The sequence below is a fragment of the Daucus carota genome, chromosome 9 (assembly GCF_001625215.2).
Source record: "Daucus carota subsp. sativus chromosome 9, DH1 v3.0, whole genome shotgun sequence".
NCBI lineage: Eukaryota > Viridiplantae > Streptophyta > Magnoliopsida > Apiales > Apiaceae > Daucus > Daucus carota.
The window spans coordinates 26,666,241-26,686,785 of record NC_030389.2 but is presented as its reverse complement, the minus strand read 5'-3'; the positions used below and the strand labels follow the sequence as shown (position 1 = coordinate 26,686,785).

Here is a 20,545-nt window from a genome sequence, read left to right as displayed (position 1 = left end):
TCTCAGGCCGGGGCCTCACAGTGGCAGAATTCTCAGGCCGGGGCCTCACATCTCAGGCCGGGGCCTCACGGTGGCAGAATGCTTCTTTGCCCATAACTCTCTCCTCGGGCATCCGATTGCTTCACCGTTTTTTTTCAATGAAAGCTATGATTCTCCTCTTCATCCTCCTTCCAAGAAACCTACATAACACAACACTAAAAAATATCAAAAACACCAAAAGCTTGAGGCCATTCCATCGTTTTAAGTCAAAACGAAGGCTTCCAAGTGGATATGAAATCCACTTATCACACCCCCAAACTTAAACCGATGCTTGTCCTCAAGCATAGACACACACACAAACACGACTAATAAAATGCATGAATGCAACTAATTGCCTACACCTAATCGAATCATGAAGTGTAATCCTTGTTAACATAGAATCCTCAGAATATGCAACATTCTCGGCATTCATCTCTTTCACATATTAGCCATGTTCTCTTCCACTAACAAGTGTGAAGTGCATCGTGTGTGCTAGCATGCTCTCTAGTGAAACAAAACAAAGACCATCAAACTTCAACAGAGTCCTCACTATGAACCGTTAATCAGAATCAGGTTTAATCACTTCTTTACTAAAGAGTCAACTACAATTTAGGGTCACTAAAGAATTCCTATGCCTCTCCTATTTTTTCTATTTTTTTTTCTTTTCTTGCTAAGTCTAAGGTTGGGACGCTTCTCAGTGCAAGTGAGTCACGACCGCCATTCGACTCCGCTTATTCTATTTTTTTTTTCTTTTTTTTTAATCAAGTAATTCTCCAGTAATCAAGGGTTGTGAAAAGTCACCAAGAAATTGCTTATTTCTAATACATCTGCACTTAATACCAGCACAAGTACATGGATCGTCCCTTTCACATGGCATTGCATTCTACCCATTGATCTCAAAGGAGTACTTGATAAATTTTATTCTTTTTTTTTTTCTCTTTTTTTTTTTTAGAAAAGCATATTCATCCCTTAACTCCCCCAAACTTAAGATTTACAAACTCTAAGTTCAAAAGGGGAATAATCCTAATTCTACGCCCGACTCAACGTGAAGACTCAAGAAATAAGTTAGTCTAAGTCTTATTGTAAGTCTAAATGTAAAGACAACCCTATCTGTTACATAGGGATGATAACTCAACAATAGAACAGGACAAGTAAATAACACTACGCCTGCACCGGAATCGGAAGATACGAAGACAAAGGTTGAAGAAGCCATCTACAGTCTTGAAGGAATAAGTTCACTGGAAGAAGTTCATTAATATGTTCATGCCTCGGTGAAGAATAAGGATTGAAGTATTCAAGATTGTGGAAGCAATGAAGATGTTGTCCAAGTACTCGAAAGATTTCAGTGCAACCCCTGAAGCAAGATATTTCTATATATCTTGGTTGGTTATTTATAATCAACAAACTGAAGCATAAACTAACCCGGAATGACTGATCAAGTTTATTATCAAGCAAAGGATTCAAAGAATTATTTCAGTTCGAGTCGTTCGTGAACCAGACCAGTGCACAGGACGTCAGGACGTACGAAAGTATTCAGTGAATTCGACCAACGAATTAATTGATCAAGTCAATCGAGCTGCTCCAGGATATATTGCCAAAAGGATCTTATTAATTAGATATATATATATATATTAATTGTGAATTATTTGAATTTAAATAATTCAAGTAATTAAGTTAACACAATTATTTATATATATATGTATATTTAATTAGTATACAAAACAAGAAGCAAGATCAAAACATGGAATTTGTCTAAGGCATTTCACAGGAGCACCCAGCGCAAGGTTTGACCAAGAGTCAAAGCGCAAACTTTGACTCAGGTCAACCCCAGCAAAACTCCTTGGTTTTAATTCTAAGTACCACACACTGCATATGATGTACAAGCGCAACTTGGGGCGCAAACTTTGACTGGTCAAAGTTTGCGACTCCAAGTCACAATGACACAGAAAATTCACTTAGAATTTCTTCTAAGTCACATGTACTGATGTCACAATGGTAAGGCGCAATGTTTGACCAAGAAGGGCGCAAACTTTGACTCCTGCACTCTACTACTTCCTGGCGCAACCATTGACCATGTAAGGCGCCATGTTTGACCTCTCAAGTTAGCACAACTTAGAATTTATTCTAAGTATTACAAATCATATACTATGATGAAGTCAAAGCGCAAGGTTTGACTACCACTGGTCAGTGGCGCAACTTTGGTATGCACTTGGAGTTAGTTTTATTTTTATAAAACGAATCCGTCCAGGACGAACTCAAGTCGTCCAGGACGAACTCGTTAACCATGGTTAGATTTTGTAAAGCCTATAAATAGAGCCTTGTAGTTTCATTTGAAAAAAACTACACACTTTGTAAAGTGCACACACTACACACATACGAGAGCTTAGATAGAAGATCTGTTTTGATAGGCGTTTGTGTGTAGAGTGTATTGTAGTCTCTGCAGCCAACCTTCGGGTTTGGATTTATAGCACCTTCGAGGTATTTATCAATATACAGATATACCTTGGAAAATATTGTGTGTTGGTTTAATATTTTCATATCCTCAGAAACCGACCCAATAAATATCCGGAACACGAAACCCATTACAGAACTGCAATTTGTTTATCCGCAAGATTCGAAAGAAAAATAAATTGTAGTGAGTATCGTATTCAACCCCCCTTCTACGATACTTTGGACCTAACAATTGGTATCAGAGCGAGGTTGATTGATATACAAATCAGGATCCTAATCGTACGGAAAATCAAGAACCTAGCTTTTGATATTTGATTAGGGGAAATGTTCTTCCGGTTTGTGTTGCTGAATTTGTCCGTAGGCCTAAGCAAGGATTATCTGTCGGATACTGAACTTTGGACCGGGACTTATAAATTTATACTTTAAATTTTAATAAGTTTATTTTATAAATTTAACTTAATTTATTTTAAACTTATTAATTGAGTTTATTATGAATTAATTAAATTTATCTTATAAACTTAATTAAATTTACTTTATAAACTTTGCTAAATTCATTTAATAAATTTGCTTAAATTTATTGTAGACTTGTAAAGTTTACTCTTAGACTTTATCAAGTTTATCATAAATTTTTATAAATTTATTATTTAAATTTGTATAGTTTATGATTTAAATTTAAGTTAAAATATAAAATATAAATTTAAGAGGATTTAACTGATTATGGATATAAGTTCAAGTTCAAGGGTTCAATTTCATTTGTTCTGGAAGCTATGATTTAATTGGAGACGAGACACTTGAATATTTTCAAAAATTAAATTTATCTAATAAATTTTAATATATTTACTAAATGAATTTGAAATAAATTTATTCTAAACTTATTCAGTTTATTATGAATTTATTTGAATTTATTTTTTAAATATAATTAAATTTACTTTATAGATTTAACTAAGTTTATTTTATACTTTATTTTCTTTCATCTTTTAAAACTTATTTTTAAATTTATTTTCTTTATAATTTAAACTTAGTTTAAATAATCAAGTGTCCCGTAATCTTTTTGATTATTCTACTCCAAGACAAATCAGATTGATATTTAGTTGAGACAGATCAGGATGACAGATTCCAAGACAAACACCGGGCTTTCAAATACCAGATTCTCAGAACCGGTAATGGAAGTACATTGATGACCCAATCAAATTATTTCTCAAAGGATTATTAGAAGCGGTTTTCTATGTCCGACAAAGCTGATTGTGATTCGAAGAAGATTCTATTGAAGACTAATTTGGTACTACTAAAAGTGGATTTTGAAGAAGGTACTTCAGGCCTTGATCTGAGTAATTACTCCTACTTGATTATCAGATCACCAGATCAGGATGGGAACTTGCTTTATGTGTTGAGTGCATCTTCCCAGGGCTCGGAATGTCAACTTTGAATGGCACCACTGGTAGTAGGAAAATAGAAGTTTTTACGGACGAATCTTCAAGGGATTTCAATCTAACTCAGTGATTCAGGGATATACAATTACACAGTGAATTGTATCAATGCTAAATCCATCCAGAATCGACTGAACCAAAGATAGAGAACTGTGGAGGTTTATGGATATAATTATCGAGTTACTACCGCACCAAATCAGTTTCGTGCATTTATGTCAGAACCTTAGGATTGAACAGAAGAGTTTGTAACTGCTGAATTTGAGGAAGCTCAAGTCGACGAAAGTTAACACTTTTGACGAAATGTGAGGACAGAACTTCAAGGATTAGCATAACACTATCTGAGAGGTTTAGTCATGTCAGATTCAGATGGAATCCATTGGTTTCAAGTGGAGACTCTTCGGGATTCAGTTCGACAGGTTGTTTGAGAACTGAGTTGGTCAGCGCACACAATATTGATTGGTATCTTTAGCAAAGAAGGGTTGCTATATATATTGAAGCCTCGACAAACAACGATGATGGGGCTTGTCTGAAATTCAAGTGGATGTTTTGAAAGAAGCATCACAACAAGTTCTTATGCTATTTTAGGAAAGGTGTGAGATGGATCAATTGCTGATGAGAAGGATGATTATGGTTATCTGGCTATCCTAGCATTCTCTGAAGATGACTCAACTCGCACATCTCAGGTACGAATTCTTTCTAACTATGCATTACATATTTCTTTATATTTAAAGCATGTTATAAATCTCTGAGTAGAATTATTTAACACACAAGCACAAGCATGATAGCATCACAATAGATAATGTTGAACTAGTATGCTAGATCACTTTTCTGGTAACTAGGATTGATGATAATCTTGTGCATGTGTCTTTAGCAGATTCTTAACATGTGTATGAATATTTAGGATCTGATTATTTGCAATGGTGAGATTAGAAGCTTTCCTTTGGAAAACAACTCTTAGTTTTAGGGGTTATGATCCTAGCATGTATAACTTTGTTAAAACATTTACTTTCAGATTCCCTAGTACAATTATATTTGCTTATCTAATCTGAATTGTTTGTTAAGGATTTTATTTTGTTCTATGATGAAATGTCTACCTTATGTCAGTAGAACGTTTAGAACTTCATGTTAGATCTAAAACTGACTTAGGTAATAGAGATAGTATAATGCCATATAACAACAGAATGGGATTAATATGAATTGATAATGTGATTATTAATTTGTCTATGATCATTATGCTTTTAGGAGATTACTGAATATCTTTAATTCTGCTTTCTACCTGTTACACTTGTGTTAATTGGTTTAAGTAGAGAGTACTGAATCTTCTGATTTGCATAACTGCCTGTCTTGCTATTGTCTTATCTTTGATTGTTTGCCATGTGTATTCAACATCATGTCTGCTTATTTTCATGTCATGAATGCATGTATTTGTACTTGCATTGATTTTAGAAAAGCATGTTTGAGAATCACATTAGGGCAATGTCTAGATAAGAATTAGCATGTTAAGGCTGCTTCTGTTGTTACCACTGTTAAAGAAAAATCTCTAATCCATCCGGACCCAGTTATGATTGGGGACCATAGAACTCTTTCCATTTGTGATTGCAGGTTACATATGTTCCATATGATTTTTGGTGCACTCTGTTTGCTGAGTAGCTGAAGTCATATGATTCACAAAAGTACCCTGGTAGCAAATGTGATCATGTGAGCAGTTCCGTCAATAATCTTTGAAAGATGACAACAAAGATTCTCTTGCGGGACATGCCTGTTTTCCTGGAATGTCATCATGGAAGCATATCTTTCTTGGAAGAGTCAAATCACACAAATTCCTAGTATCAGACTGTTCCCTAACAAAGGACATTATGTCAGTTAATGGAATAGTGTTTTATCTCAAACCAGGAAGGATGTGAATTTGCTCGTAGCTAATATGTAACTTTAACTGAAGATGGAGTGAGCTGTTTCGGTAGTAAAGCTTCATCAGATAAGTGTTAGCTATAGCACTTGAAGCTCTCAAACTTGTATGTCAAAACAAGGAGCTCTTTTTATTAGTAAGAAGAGAATTGGTGAGAGGACTACCTCATCTGGAATTCATTATGGATGAAGATTATGAGGTATGTCAATAGGGAAGTCGAAGGAACATCGCATAGAAGCAAAGATATGATCAACATTACTGAGCCGCTTCAGATGATAAATATGGATTTCTACGGATCAGTTAATGTCATGTCTACAACAAAGCCAGATATCTTTTTGCGATGATCATTGACTACTATAGATTCTTTCGTGTTGTTCGTATGTGTTCGAAGGACAAGACGTCACAAATGAAGATTGATCAAGATGAACCCTGATCATTAATAAATCCAGAAAGACACCATTCTTGTCAGTGGCCAATCAGAAGCAAACACTAACTCTTGGTATGTGTTTGGAGGAAAATGCCTATTTGCAAGTCTTGCATTTGAAGCTCAAAGAATATTTTCCTCAGCTACTCAATGGAGTCTACAGTCTACAGGGTGATTGTGATTGATCAATAGAAGGTGATTGTAAGTCTAGACGGGACATTGAACGACACTTTGCTCCAAGCTGTTAAAGGTGATAGTATTGGTTTAATAATGATTCAGATCCAAGCATAATCTCTTTGCAAGGATAAGGAGTATTAAGGAGATCCCAGCAACAGCTTAGGGGGAGCATTTGGTGGATTCACTAGTCAAACTCAACGCCAAATTGAAGATGAACAGGACATATGAAGAACATATCTGCTTAGACAAAGGGTTTGGACTTTGGAGTCAATATCATTCCCGGGTTCTAGTTCTTAAGTGTTCCGAATGGTGAAGTGAAGACTAGGAGAGCTATTGTAAAAAGATGTTGTTTCTTTGGGTTTCAATCTGAAGTGAAACTAGAGGAAGATTCAGAAGCTCTTAAAGGGATCCAGATTGAGTGATTGCACAGCAAGATGATCTCAATCAATTTGAAAAGCAGATTGTGCGGATTCTGATACCCTGACCTAAAGACAATTTGGTACCTAGTACTTGTCGGGTATTCAGATTCCAACTGGATAATTTTGGCTCTGTTACGAGGGACAAGCCAATTTGGTTGCTTAGAGTTACTACAAAGGAGAAGGTTATGAAGATGATGGAAATAGAATCTTCAAGTTCAGAACTCTACATCTTAGGGAACTCAACGACCTTCATGATTGAACTAAAGCACCATTGACGAGACTCGGGTTCAGGATATCACAGTGAGCTAGAAGATGAAGCTTCATACAACATTTCAAGGACTTTGCAGTTGCAGATCCAACGGAGTTTGTATTCTCTTTCTTCACCAGCTCTCTATGAGTTGCTATCCAACACCTGATAATCGTCACGGACATGGTATGACTTCTGACTAGCATATTATTTTAACATCTGTTTGCTAGAGTCATATTTGGTATCCAAATTATTACCTCTCATGATACAAGGCACACACAATACAACTATCTGTGCTGTGATACCATGATTATATTATATGTGGACTAACATCACTTGTGCAAGATAAATGCTAAGTGAATGCAGATTAGTGATATGATGAGTTTGTTGGAAAGTTGCAATTCTTTATGGCCTACTAGTTAGCCTAAAGAATGATGGCAATAAAAGGAATTCAAGGATCTTTTGAATATGCGCATTTTGGAAGATTCTAGACCTGCCAAGACTTATGCCAACAACCACTGGACTTGATCAGTACAAGAAAGGTACATCAACTGAAATGTCAAGTCTCAGAGGCATTCAACTCATCACTTTACTCAACTGCAAGTGGATCACATACTATATTTTCCATAAGGTATTACTTCTTTCATGAGCATGTCTATCGTATTTCTTGAATGAATTCATGAGTATTAAATTGTTTATACATAGGACTTGTGAATTTATTTAAAATCCAGTACCTCGTGCTTTTTGCTATTATATGTGATTGCCATGTTTTTTGCTTTGCATGCTTAGATGGTAATTATATGTTTTAGCATGAGTGTTTGTTATTTCAAATTATTTAAATTATGGTGCATGACAATTAAGTGACTTATTTGTTCATGATTTAAATGATTAGTGATGACATGAAGCATGACTTAATTATGTTATTTTTCTTGAACTATACTTCTTTAACAATTGGTATCTAGTAGAGAACTTTGTCATAATTTGGTCGTGATATATCTGTATTTGTGAACATACTTAGGATTATTTTCTAGGTTGAATTCATTTTTATAGGTATAAAATCTGAAGCATGACTTATTTATTTCTAGACTTGTGACTTGTATCAGTAATTGGTATCTGGTTAGAATCTAGTTAAAATTTAGTCATGATATACTAGTATTTGTGGAGTTACTTAGATTCTCTAGGATGAATCCATTTATATTAGTGTATATACTTGAAGCATAACTATTTGTATTGGATATTTGATGATTTATTAATTGATATTTTATTTCATGTCTAACTGCATATAGTTGTGATACTTTTAGTGTTAGTGATATTTTGGATGCTTATATGAAGATCACTAATATTAATTGTTAATATTTTCTGCGAGGAGTTGTGTGAGTTTACTTGTACTTAATGCTTACATGTATAAGACTCGTGAACTTTTCTTCAACTTTCCCTCGGGCTTGCGAATATCTTTGTATGATTGTCATGATTTTAGTTGTTATATGCTGATCTGATAATTATATGATATTGCGTAGGTAATTATTATTTTATCTTAGTTAAATTGTGATCCATGACAATTATATGCTTATTTGTTTCATGATTGACTTTGATAGAATAATAGAAGCATGATTAGTTCATTTTTGAAATAGTTAATTGGTATCTTTCTTTGATGCTTTATTGATGTTTTATTTGTGAATTGATTGTGATGTATTGGCACTGGTGAAATATTGTTGCATATTTCTTAAAACCACTGGTGCTAATATATTTTAGGTGTTTAATATTCTGAGTACAAGGGAGACAACATAATCTTTATTCTGTCTCATAGTTATGTTCCGGAGTGGTGAGTTTCTTCAAAGAAATCTTCTTATCAATTGATTTCAACAATTGGTATCCACTACTCTATTTCATAAATATTTCGTAGAATATTTTGCATCTATACATGTAGCGTCATAGGACGAGACATTGATTATCTTGTATTTGTGTACTTGGTGATCTTTGTCACTTGCAGCGTCTGTTTTGACGATGTGCTAGTATGAGGCCTTTTCACTAATTAGTGTGGCGAGTGCTTTATACACTGTAGCGCATAAATTTTCTTGTTTCCTTTTTAAAATTGTAGTGAGAAACAGGAGTCTGTGTCCTTTTCAAAGACAAGTTCATTTAAACCTTTTATGCATAGATTCAGACTCTCGTACTCAAACCAGTTTTTAATGGAAAACTTTGATTCTTTCATCGGTTGTGATTGTCATTCTTTATGAAAATCATTTTTACATTCACAACTGATTCATTTTTCCTCAAAAGATTAAATGCAATTGCTCTCATTCAAAATCATAGATTTTCTAAAATGCATTTATATCTCCTTCTATTCTTCGGAACTTAATCAGCCTCTTGGCTTTCCTAGATAGTCATAAGGTTGAAAACCAACAATCTTTATCCCAGACTATAAAACCAAATTCAGAACACATCCCAACTTTCCCCCTGGAGTGAAAAGGAACTTATTAGACTAGAGGTCAATGAGGGAGAAACTGTACTCGTTTCAGCAAATAAGGATGTGAGGGATAGTGTACCCACAGCTCTACCTCTCAAGGAGAAAAGGTGTTTTTGAACTTGAGGTAACTGTTGCTCATCTGTATTTTCTCAAAAGAATATAGAGCTGAAAAGGCAATAAAATAGTCTCTAGAATCATTCTCTCAACAGGATGAGTCCATTGAAATTCGCTCGTCAGCCAGAGCATCTTGTATTGAGTCAAGCACATCATCAGTAACCACTCTGATGAAGAGCCTAAACAAAAATCTTATGGACACAATACAAGAGAGTGCACAGTAAGGTTAAAGGTTTTGTTCCAGAAGCAACTTCTTCATTTACCATTTTACGGTAGATAAGATGGTTGATGCCTTTACAGGTGTAAGGAGGAAACGAGGATCTCAATTGCCAAATCTTCAGGATTCTCGTCTCCCTCCCCAGATAAGAACAGATCTGGATCCAATCGGAATGGATTTCCTATTTATAGGAGATCGGCAACTCTCTGACTATGAGTCAATTTATTGATGAGTCAGTTGAGGATCGGGGATTTACGAAACCCCATTGCACCGCCAGTGACCTCTCTTGAAGGGGCTATGGTGATTTTCTCATGCAGGTACAGAAGACCATACTTTGAGTGCTGAGAGAAACACTGTGAGCCAAACACTGAGAGTTAAACACTTGGTGAGATTCTGAGAAGGACCAGTGAGATATCAGAATGAGAAATATGTGAGCATGAGTGAGTGCAAACACATAGGATATTGAGAAGAGTGAAACACTTGTGAGGTACATATAATAATTGGTATTGAAAGCTCACAAGTTGTTGAAAGAATTGACGGAAGCAACTACGGTTCATTCCATTTCACGTTGTGAACCTATGGTTGATGATTCTCTTGAATCAAGTGTCTTCACAGACATTGAGGAGGACTTAGGCCTTTGCCATAATTAAGCCTTTGTCTAACCTCCCAGAGCAAACAACTCTGGATCCTTAATTGGATAAGCCACTTAGTGGTTGGCAACTTGTGGACCATGATTCGGATTTATCTGATGCGTCTACAGGGACTGGGAATTACGAACTCCCATTGCACCACCGGTGACCCCCTTTAAGGGTGGCTAAGGTGATTTTATTGCAGGTACTCAGCATTTTGGAAGCTTAGTATTTGTGTGGAGGGATACACTTACAAAACTCGTGAGTGACACCCTTACCCAGAAACCGAGAGAAAATTGAGTGTCGAGTGATACACCTGCAGAACATTTAGTGAGATAACCACTGATTACCAAATTTATACCTAAAGGCAAAGTGGATACTTTCACTGAAATGTTCGACTGACTGCCGTTGGAGCCATGTTGAAGATGTTATCGAAACCTTACCAGGGATCTAACAATTGGTATTGCGACCTAACAATATCGGGAAGCTTTAGCATTTGGTAACACCAAAGGGACACGATTGTCAGATTTTACTCATTACTTTTCCGTTTGGAACCTATTCTTTCAGCATAGGGACCAACCCAATCAAAGTAAACCCTTCTTCTGAACTCTTTCTTCGACCCCAGCTTTAGCGTTGTGTAGTTCTCTATGGGGAGATTATCTTTTGGTACAGGAAGTATTGTACACATTCCTTGACCATATTTGATACCACATATCCTCGGAGGATTCCACAACTAAGGGGGAGAATATATTTAGGGGGAGAATATATGAAAGGGGGAAGAAAAAGTAAGTTAGCTTTCTTCTGTTGTCTACAACTAAGGGGGAGTAAACTACTCTTTAGCTGTGTAATACGGAGGAGGAGATTCATCTTTCAACTAAGGAGGAGGATTCATCTTTCATCTAAGGGGAGATAGCTACTTATCACCAAGGGGTACTTGATCAAGGTAATGGGAGGAGAAGTAATAAAAACTCATGTACACCTCACCACTGTATTGCATTCTTATTCAGGTGGTACGTGGTATGATTCCTAGGAAGTAGTGGTATTAGTTCACCACTATCTCTAACAGAGGGAGAAGCATAAGCAAAGACTTGTTTCTTTACTTTTGAGGGATCACGGTGATACATTTATTCTTCAGTAAGTGGTAGACAGGAACTTATTCATCACCACTGAAGAATTTAAAGAAGCTGCTGATTGTTCTTTGCATAATGGAATGTTTTGAATTCTCTTCAAGACAAACTATGAGGATGATCTGGCAGGTAAGCAAGAACCAGAGAAATAAAGGTGATATGCACATTTGTTATTTCTATTCATGAAATCTGGAAATGTATTATATGATCCAGAAACTTTGTAGCATTATTTACTAGTCCAGGATTTTACTTTTTCTAGTGTTAGTTGAGTTATCCTCCAGAGGATTTGCTTGTTATGATTAACAAACAAATAGGGGGAGATTGTAAGTCTAAATGTAAAGACAACCCTATCTGTTACATAGGGATGATAACTCAACAATAGAACAGGACAAGTAAATAACACTACGCCTGCACCGGAATCGGAAGATACGAAGACAAAGGTTGAAGAAGCCATCTACAGTCTTGAAGGAATAAGTTCACTGGAAGAAGTTCATTAATATGTTCATGCCTCGGTGAAGAATAAGGATTGAAGTATTCAAGATTGTGGAAGCAATGAAGATGTTGTCCAAGTACTCGAAAGATTTCAGTGCAACCCCTGAAGCAAGATATTTCTATATATCTTGGTTGGTTATTTATAATCAACAAACTGAAGCATAAACTAACCCGGAATGACTGATCAAGTTTATTATCAAGCAAAGGATTCAAAGAATTATTTCAGTTCGAGTCGTTCGTGAACCAGACCAGTGCACAGGACGTCAGGACGTACGAAAGTATTCAGTGAATTCGACCAACGAATTAATTGATCAAGTCAATCGAGCTGCTCCAGGATATATTGCCAAAAGGATCTTATTAATTAGATATATATATATATATATTAATTGTGAATTATTTGAATTTAAATAATTCAAGTAATTAAGTTAACACAATTATTTATATATATATGTATATTTAATTAGTATACAAAACAAGAAGCAAGATCAAAACATGGAATTTGTCTAAGGCATTTCACAGGAGCACCCAGCGCAAGGTTTGACCAAGAGTCAAAGCGCAAACTTTGACTCAGGTCAACCCCAGCAAAACTCCTTGGTTTTAATTCTAAGTACCACACACTGCATATGATGTACAAGCGCAACTTGGGGCGCAAACTTTGACTGGTCAAAGTTTGCGACTCCAAGTCACAATGACACAGAAAATTCACTTAGAATTTCTTCTAAGTCACATGTACTGATGTCACAATGGTAAGGCGCAATGTTTGACCAAGAAGGGCGCAAACTTTGACTCCTGCACTCTACTACTTCCTGGCGCAACCATTGACCATGTAAGGCGCCATGTTTGACCTCTCAAGTTAGCACAACTTAGAATTTATTCTAAGTATTACAAATCATATACTATGATGAAGTCAAAGCGCAAGGTTTGACTACCACTGGTCAGTGGCGCAACTTTGGTATGCACTTGGAGTTAGTTTTATTTTTATAAAACGAATCCGTCCAGGACGAACTCAAGTCGTCCAGGACGAACTCGTTAACCATGGTTAGATTTTGTAAAGCCTATAAATAGAGCCTTGTAGTTTCATTTGAAAAAAACTACACACTTTGTAAAGTGCACACACTACACACATACGAGAGCTTAGATAGAAGATCTGTTTTGATAGGCGTTTGTGTGTAGAGTGTATTGTAGTCTCTGCAGCCAACCTTCGGGTTTGGATTTATAGCACCTTCGAGGTATTTATCAATATACAGATATACCTTGGAAAATATTGTGTGTTGGTTTAATATTTTCATATCCTCAGAAACCGACCCAATAAATATCCGGAACACGAAACCCATTACAGAACTGCAATTTGTTTATCCGCAAGATTCGAAAGAAAAATAAATTGTAGTGAGTATCGTATTCAACCCCCCTTCTACGATACTTTGGACCTAACACTTATCTCTAGAGCATAAGTGTAATTACAATTTTCACACAAGCAGTTTCCAAGTAACAAGGCATCACATATGATCAAGATTACTAGCCAAGAACTTATGCACATAAACTCATCATAGGACATCAACTTGGAAAACAACTTCAAGATTCATGCAAATGCAACTATATGCAACTACTAACACATACTAAACACAAGCGTATATATATAAAAAAAACTAACTAATATGCAACTATATGCGATAATATGCTAACTATATGCAACATGCAATCTATATGAAAACACTATATACTAGTCCTTATATTACCACCCCCAAACTTAAAATCTTCAATGTCCTCATTGAAGGTGATAAAAAGGATCGAATGTACCTAGATGTCGGGAGGAACACCCTCCTCGGGTGGAGGATCAGGTGGTGAATATACCATGCCAGCTCCAAACACTGGCCAATCAACCTCAACATCAATGGCTCGAAAAGCACTCCCAAGAGCCTGAGTCAAATCCTCTGCAAAACGTTGGTGAATGTCATGCATGTCATCTATGCGCCGTGACAACCTTCTAAACTGCACATCACTTAAGAGATCCGGTGGTAGTGTGAGTACGAGATTGAGAGCTTCTTCAATAGATGGTTTAAGATGCTCCTTAAAATTCTTAAGCTCTGCTCCTCCTTCATCTTCGAAATCAGAATCCCGTGATAAGACTCTCTCTAAGGTACCTGGCCTTAGCTTTTGCTCCATCTCAGAATTTTCAACAGCTTCTAGTGGCTCCACCTTAAAGCATTCTTCTTCGTCGGTTGGAAATTTCATTGCATTGAACACCTTAAAAGTGACACTCTGATCTTGAACTCTCATTGTAAGCTCTCCTTTTTGCACATCGATCAAAGTTTGGCCTGTAGCTAAGAAAGGCCTTCCCAAGATAATGGGAATCTTCTTATCCTCCTCGAAGTCTAGAATGACAAAATCAGCAGGGAAGATGAGCTTATCCACCTTAACCAAGACATCCTCCACTATACCTCTCGGGTATGTGATGGACCGATCAGCCAGTTGTAAAGACATGTTTGTAGGTTTTGGCTCCGGCAGACCAAGTTTCTTGAAGACAGACAACGGCATCAGATTGATGCTAGCTCCCAAATCACATAAACACTTGTCGAATGACAAATTCCCAATAGTACACGGGATTGTGAAACTTCCCGGATCTTTCAGCTTCGGTGGCAATTTCTGCTGCAACACAGCACTACACTCCTCGGTCAAAGCTACAGTCTCCAATTCCTCAAGTTTGAGTTTCCGAGAAAGAATACCTTTCATGAATTTAGCATAACTCGACATTTGTTCTAGAGCCTCCGCAAAAGGTATGTTGATTTGTAATTTCTTGAAAACTTCTAGAAATTTAGCGAATTGCTTATCGAGCTTATGCTTCTGAAGTCTCTTCGGAAAAGGTGGAGGTGGATATACTTGCTTGACCCCAATATCAGCTTTCGGGCTAGATTTCTCGGCTGAATCCTTGCTTGCTTCCTTGTTGATTTTATTCATGTCAGCTTCAACAACAGTTTTTCCACTATCTAACTTAGATGAGAGCACGGGTGTTTCAACCTGTTGTTCACTCTCTTCCTTGTTTCGCTCTGTTGCTGATTCTTTATCCTTCGTAACCTTTCCGGACCTCAAGGTGACAGCCTGTACCTGTTCCTTCACTTCCTTCTTGCCCGGATTGGCCTCAGTATCACTAGGAAGAGTTCCTGGTGGTCTATTAATCAACGCATTAGCAATTTGCCCAATCTGATTCTCCAAAGTTTTGATTGACACCGATTGGCTTTTTACCATTAGTCTTAATTCTTCCAATTCTGATCTTTCGTTGGAATACTGTCCAGCCACCCCATGATTTTGTTGCTGGAATCCGGGTGGATGGAATTGCTGTCTCGGTGCAAACTGTTGTTGAAAACCAGAAGGGTTAAAAGGTCTAGCTCCTTGCTGCTGAAACTGTTGCTGCTGTTGTGGCATGAAGTTCTGATTGTTGCTCCAGCTGAAATTCGGATGATTCCGATTATTCGGGTGATAAGTGGCCGGAGCTGGCTGTTGTGACCTCTGAAAGTTGCTCACAAACTGAGCGGATTAGCACACTGATCCGAAGAATGTGCTCCAGCACAGAGCTCGCAGACTAGAGGTGGCTGCTGATTTCCTAGATTTGCCAAAGAATCCACCTTCATAGTAAGAGCCTTAAGCTGAGCAGCTATGGCTGTAGTAGCATCAACATCTAGAATTCCTGCTGCTTTGCCCTGATGAAGACGCTGAGTAGGATTCTGATATTCATTCGCAGCCATCATCTCGATCAACTCATAAGCCTCATCATAGCTCTTAGCCCATAGAGCTCCGCCTGATGCAGCATCGAGCATTGGCCTCGATTGAGGACCCAACCCATTATAAAAGCAATTAATAACCATCCAATCAGGCATCCCATGATGTGGGCATTTTCGAAGCATCTCCTTGTAGCGTTCCCACGCTTCACATAAAGTTTCACCAGATAGTTGAGAGAATTGAGTGATAGCATTCCTGATTGCAGCTGTTTTGGCCATAGGGAAGAACTTAGTAAGAAATTTCTGAGCCAGATCCTCCCATGTCGTAATAGATCCTGCAGGAAGAGAATGTAACCATCCTTTAGCTTTATCCCTCAGAGAGAATGGGAACAACCTCAATTTGATGGCATCGTCAGTAACACCATTGAACTTGAAAGTGTCGCAGATCTCAATGAAGTCCCGAATATGCATATTAGGATCCTCAGTCGGAGAACCCCCAAACTGCACTGAGTTCTGTACCATCTGAATAGTGCTCGGTCTGATTTCGAAAGTGGTGGCCTGAATTGCTGGCCTGATAATGCTCGATTGAATGTCATTGATTTTAGGCTCAGAGAAAGCCTTAAGAGCCTTAATATCATTTCCCCCTGGTGGTGCTGGTGGTTGGTCGCCCATTGTATTGTTCACTACCGTTTCTGCTTTTGCCAATGCTTCTTTACGGGCCTGAGAACGTGTTCGCATACACGTCACTCAAGTACCTGAAACACACACAAACGAAATAAAGTGAGAAAAGAATCCAAGTCACTGAACTTTAACGACCACTAATGACAAGCACATAAACTAAAGTAAAACACCGAGTCCCCGGCAGCGGCGCAAAAAACTTGTTCGCACAAAATCACGCAAGCGTACGTGGTCACAAGTAGTATAGAATCAAATTCAGTTCGTTCCCACAGAGACTGGTGTATTAAAAATTATGCACTTATGCACCAATGTATGATTATTGTTCAATGCTCGGACAATTAACAAGTTGGTTGGTTTTTATCTAAATTAACTAATTAACTAAGAGAATTAAAATCGAATTACTAATGAGAATAAAACATGGGATTCTAACTTCATTATATACTTCATTCAGAGTTATGCCTTATCGATATGTGATGGTTGATAACTAATCAGATAACACGAAACTGATACACGCTAACTGTCGTTATACGTGCACCATACTGCTACACATCCACAATTAAGATAGAAGGTAAACAGACACCAATTATGCTTAGACCCTATATGTCTATAGAATTTGAAAGCATAACGGTTGAAGAACAAGTTATCTATCAAGATTACATAGGGCGATGCAAGATGAGTAAAATCACACCACTAATCATGTATATCGAATACATAATCCTATGTTCGCATGGCAAGTTCTAAATCAATATATCCACTGTCGCTTCAATAAAGATTAACACACAATCCAAGATGTTAGCTACGCATCCAAGACGAATAAGCACAACCAATACGAAGAAATCAAACATTCATCACATAAATAATTAAGGCAAATCAACTACTGAAATCCATATATAAATCCGCTAGAATCCCACGATAATGATTAGTTCATAATCGAACTTCTCATCATCATGGGAATAAGAGTAAACATGGTACTGAATAGTCTAAACAATATCAAAAGAGTAAAACAAGAGTTTCGAAACAAATCCGAATGAGCATCCAAAAGTATCGCCTAATTGGAAGAAGACAAAAGAAAACTATGAATCTAGATCTTCTCCGTAGCCGTCACGTGCTCCTTGGAATGTTTCTAGGTTATGTTTTTAATCCCCCAAGTCTTTCTTGTACTTCCCCAACGAACGGGCCTTCAAACGGATCAAAAACGGTCAAAACGGGCCAAAAATCCCGCTCACAGCTCAGGCCGGGGCCTCACAGCTCAGGCCGGGGCCTCACATCTCAGGCCGGGGCCTCACAGTGGCAGAATTCTCAGGCCGGGGCCTCACATCTCAGGCCGGGGCCTCACGGTGGCAGAATGCTTCTTTGCCCATAACTCTCTCCTCGGGCATCCGATTGCTTCACCGTTTTTTTTCAATGAAAGCTATGATTCTCCTCTTCATCCTCCTTCCAAGAAACCTACATAACACAACACTAAAAAATATCAAAAACACCAAAAGCTTGAGGCCATTCCATCGTTTTAAGTCAAAACGAAGGCTTCCAAGTGGATATGAAATCCACTTATCAATCTCTTGGCCCAAAAGCTTGTATTCATTTTTGTCAGGCCTGGCTAGTGGAAAGTAGATTGAGCTTGAGTCTTTTCCAGGCCTGGAGTAACCACAACTATTTGGAAATAGGATGGCCTTGAACTCATTCAAAAATGATGGCTCACCCTTTTCTTTCTTTGAAGGAATAATAATTTCAGGTGTAATTACCCTGAGAATTGTAGTTGTGGTTGGAAAAGAGATTTGAGCTGTGGTGGCTGCAGAAGATTTCTTTCCCAACTGAGCTACTCTCTTTTCAATAGAATCCAGAACTGCAATTCTTTCAAGCCTTTTCTTTTCCTTTTCAGTGTGAAAAGGAGGAGGAATTCTGCTAACCAATTCTGCAGGAGTAGGCAATGGTTCTTTCTCCCCCTTTTTGTTAGCAGCAAGTGTAGTAGATGGACTGGGAAGAGAAACACCAGAGGCTAGAAGCAGATGTTGAAGAAGGCCAGTTTGCACCCTCTGATGTTGGAGCATCTCTTCCATTCTAGAATTTAAGATTTGCACATTGGTTTCTAGACCCTCCACTTGCTTTTCCAACTGAATTTGCCTGTTCTCAGTTGCAGAGATGGCTGACTTGACTTGAGAGGGAAGCTTCTCATCAATCTGTTTGGTAAGATCAGTTTTGACAGAAGTGATGAGAGAGTTGAGAAGCTCTACCTCCCGCTGAAAGTGCAGAGAGAGCCAGGAGGGAAGAGAAGTTGTAGGCTGTTCACCAAAAGATTCCTCAAGTGCATCATTGAGGTCTTCATCACTGTCATCATAATGAAAATCATCTCCAGCATTGGCAGGCAGAGCTGTAAGTGCCTCCTTTGCTCTAAGCATAGATGATGAAGTGTGAATCAAATTTAGGCTCCTCTCAGCTGCTTGATTATCCATCCTTGCAAAAGCTTGGATAGAAGACATCCCATGAGTAAAAGTCTCAGGGTCTAGTGAAACACTATCCAGTATGGATCTGTATTCTGCTTGAAATTCTTGTTCACTAAACCCTTCATTGACACCTGCATTTCTCTCATTATCTCTCTGTTCTTGCATCAAGGGCTCCCCTTGGCTCACCACACACCTCACCTCTCCCTCACTTACCCTTGCTAAAGGGTCACTCATAATCTCTCCTTTTTCCTGGCCAGAAGAAATTGCCAGACTCTCCACACCCTCTCCTTTTGCCAGCACCCAAGGCTGCCTCTCCACTCCAGTGCTCACATCACTCAATCCTAGTAGTGTTTGTGCTACCATGTGATCAAATGCTGTAGAAAGAGGTAAATTAATTGAAGTAACAGCAGTTGTCAACTGATGAGGGACATCAGTTGAAACATGAGTAGAGGAGGCATTCAACTGATGAGAGCTGTTAAGCAGATCAGTTGAAGGACAAACACTATTCAACTGATGAAGGAGATCAGTTGAAGAAAGTGAAGAAATAGGTTTAGAAGCTGTGACAGTTGAGTCTGTGGTGATTGATTTTGCATGTAAGTCCACAGAACACATTGTCACAGAAGAATAAATTGGGTGAGATTGATCCAACAAATCATCAAAATGATGATGATCAATCTCAGAATGGGGCTTCTCCAAGAAGTCTAAAGATGGAGAATTTACAAGTGTGGTGTGAATTAATTCCACATCCACAGAGGAGGTTGGGGATAGTGTTTGACTAGTAGATATAGTAAGATCATGTATATGTGTAATTTGTTGAGAGGAAGAAGGGAGCTGTGACTCCACATTTATTGGAGTCACATCAATCTGACTTTGAGAAATAGTGTGTGCAGTGTGCTTGACCTTGTCACTTCTCATCTTCTTTCTCCCATAGGCTTTTGATTGGTGAAGAAGTGGTGTCCCTCCCCCTCTTTTGCTGTGTCCCTGGATGGGGACTATTTTCAATAGCAACATCCTTTTGGGAGGATGCTGCTAGGGATGAGTTTAAATCCTTTTTAAGCTCCACAGTCTTTTGGGAGACTGCAGAGTGGCTTGGCTGGTCATCACTCTTCTCTCCAGCCTTATCCTTAGGGTTTCTTTGATGATCACCCTTTCTCTCCCCCTTACTTCCACCAACCACACTCCCCTCAGGTTTGTGCTTCTTGGATTTTACAACAGATGCCTTTTGGGAGGCACCTGAGGTTGGTTTAGAAGATTTGGATTTTGAAGATTGTGCCACTTGTGTGGACTGTTGATGGGCCTCCTCAACAGCCCTGATGGCAGAAAGCAAAGAAGGTGAGGGTTGAGAAGGAGTAGTAGGATAACCATGTACCTCTTTTTCTTTTCCAGCCTCCATGATTGGCAGGTAAACCATCTCTAAAGAGGGATAGAGATTCATCCTGAAGAGGTCCTTGAAGATCCTCTTTTCCTGCACAAAACTTGGAAGCTTGGCTTCCTGTTTAGTGATGACTAACTTGTCATCAACATGGTTAGCCAACATCATCAAAAATCTAACATAATATATGTTCTTAGGCCTATCAGTCCTATCACCTAGTTTCTCC

At 38.1% G+C, this 20,545-nt stretch overlaps 1 non-coding gene across 1 annotated transcript; it reads left to right on the top strand.

Moving 5' to 3' along the window:
• The first annotated feature begins 15,985 nt into the window (after window positions 1-15,985).
• LOC135149780 (small nucleolar RNA R71) lies at window positions 15,986-16,092 on the top strand. The gene has a single exon (XR_010287995.1). It is a non-coding gene; the product is annotated as a small nucleolar RNA R71 (small nucleolar RNA).
• The last annotated feature ends 4,453 nt before the right edge of the window (window positions 16,093-20,545 follow it).